Genomic DNA, 6,081 nt, shown 5'->3' with positions numbered 1-6,081 from the left:
TCTTTACTTAGTTATACCTGCACACAGTATTATCATTTTTGGAGTCTGTTTCTCATAACAAGAACATTCTTCAGAAGAAGGAACTGTTTATCAGCAGACCCAAGGACATCCTCCTCTCCAGGTAAATATTAACTCTTGACTAGGAACAAGGAAAAACTCTGGCCCACAGGAAGTTATGTTAGGACATCCTCCCTTCCAGGATGGATAGCCCCTGAACTTTCCCCCAATTAACTGCTCTGACCCATTCAGGCCAGAACCAAAGGAAAGCCATTGTGCTCCTCAGTATAAGTGTGCCCCTTCAACTCTGGGAACAAAGATCTCTGAAAGTAAAGGTAACAATGAAAGGTCATGTTCAAGGTCTAGACTTCTCTGCCTTTATCACAACCACAGAGTACGATTACAAGAACACTCAGAGCATTCTGGACTGTAGGTGGAATCTGAGTGCTGATGAGTTTCAAAGAATTAAACTGAAGTTGTTTTCCATTGAGTAGCATGAGACATTCTTAAATAAATAAGAACACAGTTGGCAGTCATAACTAGGATAATTTAATAAAACGCCAGAGTCTGTTTAATCAAATGTCAAACAAATTATGACAAAGAACCTAGAATAATAAAAATAAGGTAAGCCATCACTTTTGAAATATTTAACTATATCAGTCAAGACATAGCTGATGATTTGTCATCAAAATATTTAATAAAGCCTTTGAAATAGAAAAAATTATAAAAAAGAAATATAAATCTTGATGTATACTTTCTAAAAGGCCATAAACCATTGTAGGTTCAGTACATCAAAAAGAGCACTCCCTGAAATGGAATGGACATGGATGTGCAGCACAGGCATGTTTGTTGAAAAACAAAAAACAAACAAACAAAAATTCCCTAAAGATAGAAAAAATTACCTCAAAGCTAATAGGCCACAAAATGTGTTAAAATTAGCTAAATTAGTATTTAAATGAATTATGGAAAATGTTGTAATAGAAGATCAACTATTGAAAGAGAATTTTGTTTCACCTGGGTACTAGATTCTTGACCATTCTTGGGGAGAAGTCTATCATATCTAGCTACACAAATATGAATGAATGGAATGACAATATGTAAGATTATTAATGAAATATTTTCAAAACTATGCTTGGAATTATATTTGCTATCTAGAAGTTAGTAATATCAAATTTAAAATATTTTCTATCCAATAAATATCTAAAAATATAATCCTAATTCATTGTAGAAAAACTAAATTTTGAAACTTAAATTTTTGCTAATAAAATATTACATATTTAAAAGAATATGAATTTTCAAATTTTATGGAAGAAACATTTTTTTATCACAAAAGCAGTTTTTATTTGAGGCAAGGAGAAGTATGGACCAAAGGATTACAGTTCTAAGTACTCATATTTAAGTGTTAGTGACACGACTTGGACTTATAAGTCTTGCTTCTCTTTAGTTGGAAAGGGTAGTCCTGTTAAAGTCAGCCATGTAGGTAAGAAGAAAGACCAAGAAAGACTGGAAGAAACACCGCAGCTCCGGGTAGTGCCCTCCAGATCAAACTAACTAACTCTCACCATCTGGTTTGCAAGGTGCCACCCAGTGCAGAGGGACACAGGACACTTACAAGGGCTGAGGAGGCAGAAAGAACAGGTGTAACCCTCTTGAGGAGGAGCGGGGATCAGTCTGCTTCATCTTTAGACTTGTGCGTGGAAGAGATGATCCTTGGGTTTGGCACAGCTCATAAAGGTGCACACCCTCCAGTTCCTGTTGTAGCTGAGTAGAGTGTTCATGTCCTCGATGCTCAGCTCAAAGTCAAAGACCTTAAAGTTCTTAGCAATGCCTGCAGGTGTCACAGACTTGGGGATCACAACAAGTTCCTCTGAATGGGGAACCAGATCAGCACCTGGGCTGCAGTTTTATTGTGCTCGGCTGCAATTGCTTTGATTCTGGGATCCCCCAGGAGAAATAGGCCTTCAGGATTGGCTCAGGGTCTGTCAGGACAACCAAGGGGACTGTACGCTGTCACCATGATGCCTTTGCAAAGGCAGTACTCAATCAGCTTCTACTGATTTAGGTATGGGTGGCACTCGATCTGGTTCACTGCAAGCTTATATTTTAAGCCAGGTTTGTTCAAGATCCTTGCAATATGAAGTGGGTTGAAGATGGAGACACCACTTGCTTTTACCAAACCTTCATCCACTAGTTGTTCCATAGCTGTCCAAGTGTCCACAAAATTGGTGTCACTAGGAATCACGTTTCCTGAGGCATCCAGTGAGAAAAAGTCAGGCCCAGGCTTGAAGCCCATTGGCCAGTGAATAAGGTAGAGATCCAGGTAGTCCAGCTGCAGCTCGCTCAGTATTTTCTGGAAGGCTCCTTTCACAATGCTCTTGTCATGGAGCGTGCACCACAGTTTGCTGACAATGAAGAGGTCCTGGCGCTTCACCACCTGCTCCTGAGCTTCTCCTGGAGGGCCACTCCCATCTCCTTCTCATTCTGGTACACCTGGACACGGTCAATGTGGCCGCACCTCATGTCAATAGCAACTTTCACGGCCTCAGTCACCTGGCCAGGAGGGAGCTTCCAGGTACCCAGGTGCAGGGATTGGTGCCTTTGTTGAGTTCCAGATGGCTGGCCATGATCGCTGCACGTTACATACCCAGACCCGCAAATGTAAGAAATATTTTAATACTTGTATCCCACATACAAATGATAAAATTTTATTGGATAATTGGCGTTTTTTAATTCTATTGATAATTTGCAAACGTTTGATGAAAATGACGAGGAAAAAAATTGAAAGAAAATTTAACCCTCCCTTAAGCCCTAGGAGGACAAGAAGGGAAAAATTTAAATATCACCCAATAGCAAAAGAATTACATCACTTTAACTTATATTATTCATGATCATCTTTTTTTAATGAATTTTTACAGTTCTGTCCTTTGTTGTCTGAGGTTCTTGTGAGAAGAATTCCTTAATTATTTTGAGATACCTATTTTTTGAGATTTTGAGATTCATATTTTTTTTTCCTGTGGTTAGACAATACATGAAGTGAAAGTAAGTAAAGTATCAGAAGAATATTGAGGGGTTCTTTGTTGCATGAACTATTTAAAAAGCAATCCATGCTTCCAAATTCCCATGTCCTTTTGGGGTACACTTCTCACAAACCCATGCTTTGCTGTGTACCTTTCTGGAACAGTTTAGTTGCTGTGTGAAGGAAAACACCACGCAAACTTATTTCAGACTCTATAGGTAACTCAATTGCTGAGGGCAGCAACTAGCATCCAAATTTGTAAGCCAATCTAGGGTAAATCCTCTGGGAAGGGATACCAATAGATCTACCTCCTGAAATGGGGGCCTCCACTAGCTGCATTTTGGCCTCCACATTTTGAATCCAGCCAACTCCCCTCTCCTGCTTCCTCTCTCAAACCTAGAAGTCCTGCCTACTGCTTGCCCAGTGATTGGCCCCCTGAAATCTTTATTCATTAGGGGAAGGTTTTGCCATATTTCACTTTTTCTGTCCAATTAGAACAACGTTTCTCTCAAACATAAGCCGGGTATAACTATTACCATTCTGTAATTTACAAAGTACAAAATATACCTAATACCCAGTCCATCATTTTTGTCAATTAAATAGAACACTCTGTTATCTATGTTAATTTTAAAAATGCTTATAAATCCATATATTATGCCCTGGTTTAGCTTGCATACTATGAGAAAACTATGTTCTCAAATATATTTTTCTCAATGTTAAATAGTATGGGTTGGCTATGAGACTATAACTAGTCTTTCAACCCTGCCAGAAATGAGAGAATGACCAATATTATCTGAAAATATAGGAAGCCTAACACAGCTTCCAGAACTGAGACAAATGATAGAGGCAGCTGCCTACCTATACAGCACCAGTATGTCAGGAAGTTGTAGCATTTGTCTTCAGCCTTCTCATCCAAGATATTCAGACAGACCTTGAAAAATTATAATTATTAAGGACTAGCTTATTCTGTCTCAGCAGAACTAAGCTGTCCTAGCCTGTAACTTGAGTCCTCTCAAGAACGGTATATGTTTGTAGGAGAAATAGGCAATTTCTACCCAGTGGCCACCTAGACACAGTGTACAACGTTAACTGAAGGTAGAGATGCTCAGCTGCTTCTTTGAATCCACAAATGAGGAACTGTTAGGAACAGATATGTCTCAACAACAAGTGAATAAATAACATTAAATGTCACATTCTGTGGTTTCTGAAGTTTTTGAAAATTATCTCTCTATATATAAAGTAATCTGGGCAGTTATCTGTTAACTACTCTCAGGTGTTTCTAATTAAAATATCTTGAAAACACCCTAACAACTCAGAGCCATGGATTTGCTATCTGGCCCTTAACTCACAGACTTAATCATCTGAGATCAGTTTGTAATGGCATTTATAGAAGGACTGGGTCCAAGCCTTTTAAACTTTTTATATCAATAGAAGATATTTGTACCTTATAACTACTTCCAGCTGAATATCTTTGAAGTGAGGGGGCAGGGAGAGAAGGAGGCCAAAATGTAGATAGCAGAGACCCTGTTTTAGGTGGTGGATCTGGATCCCTTTTTTCAGTAGGATCCACAACTGTAGGATTTAACTTAGAGTGGCTTACAAATTATGATGTGAGCAACAGAGTTACCTGTTGATTCTGCTTGCTGACTGAAGCCTGATTTACCTGTCTCCTGAGAGGCTCTGCCAGAGTCTGACAAATCCAGAGGCAGATGCTTAGAGCCAACCGTTGGACTGAGTACAGGGTTTCCAAACCAGGCGTTAGAGAAAGAACTGAAAGAACTGAAAGGGTTTGAAACCCCATAGAAGAACAACAATATCAACCAACCAGACCACCACCCCCCAGCTCCCAGGGTCTAAGCCACCAACCAAAGAGCAAAACATGGAGGGACCCATGGCTCCAGCCACATATGTAGCAGAGGATGGCCTTGTTGGGCATCAATGGGAGAAGAGACCATTGGTCCTCTGACAGCTCTATGTTCCAGTATAGGGGAATTCCAGGGTGGGTAGGTCAGTGGGGGAGCAGCCTCATAGGAGCAGGGGGAGAGGTATGGGATAGGGAGTTTCAGGAGGGGAAACCTGGAAAGGGGAAAACATTTGAAACATAAATAAAGAAAATATCAATGAAAAGGAAAGAAAAGAAAAGAAGAGAGGAGAGGAGAGGAGAGGAGAGGAGAGGAGAGAAGAGAAGAGAAGAGAAGAGAAGAGAAGAGAAGAGAAGAGAAGAGAAGAGAAGAGAAAAGAAAAAGAAAAGAAGAAACCACAATGATTTCATGAAATTCGCAGGCAAATGGATGGAACTTGAAAATATCATCCTGAGTGAGATAACCCAGGAACAAAAGAACATACATGGTATGTACTTACTAATAATTGGATATTAAAAAAAAAACCCCAAAAAACAAAAAAAAAAACAAATAAATACAAATAAACAAACAAAAAAACCTCATAATACCCATGATAAAACTCATAGACTATATGAAACCCAAGAAGAAAAAAGATCATACCAAAGTGTGAATGCTACAATAATACTCAATAGCAGGAAGAGAATAATCTTTGGGAAGTAGTGGGAGAGTGGGATCTGGGAGGGAGAAAGGGGGAAGGGAAAAGGAGGGGCCATTTGAGATATGGGAGGAGATGGGGGAGAAGTACAGAGGGTCAGGAATTTGAAAATGGGTATGTAGCAGTGGGGGATGGGGAACTGGGAGTAGTCACTAGAAAGTCCCAGATGCCAGGGATCCGAGGATTTCCCAGGACCCATCAGGGAGGACATTAGGCAAAATACCCAACAAAGGGGAAAGAGAACCTGTAGGGACCATATGCAATAGATAGGCACTGACCCCAGTTGAGGGATGGAGCTACCTAGCCACCTGAAAAATATTAATCCGGAATTCCTGTGGTAAAAAGGAAGTGTAGGGAGAAATCGTGGAGCACAGACTGAAGGAAAGGCCATGCAGAGACTGTTCCACCTGGGCATCCATCCCATCTGCTGATAACAAACCCAGATGGTATTGCTGTTACCAAGAATTGCTTAATGACATGTGCCTGGAATAGCTTTTCACTGAGAGGCTCTG

General features: G+C 40.1%; 1 pseudogene; it reads right to left on the bottom strand.

Moving 5' to 3' along the window:
- Positions 1-1,679: 1,679 nt before the first annotated feature.
- On the bottom strand, positions 1,680-2,621 carry LOC110291735 (annotated as a pseudogene).
- Positions 2,622-6,081: the final 3,460 nt, after the last annotated feature.

Source organism: Mus caroli, chromosome 3, assembly GCF_900094665.2.
Source record: "Mus caroli chromosome 3, CAROLI_EIJ_v1.1, whole genome shotgun sequence".
Classification (NCBI taxonomy): Eukaryota; Metazoa; Chordata; class Mammalia; order Rodentia; family Muridae; genus Mus; species Mus caroli.
The sequence above is the reverse complement of the archived record's forward strand: the minus strand, read 5'-3'. Positions and strand labels throughout refer to the sequence as shown.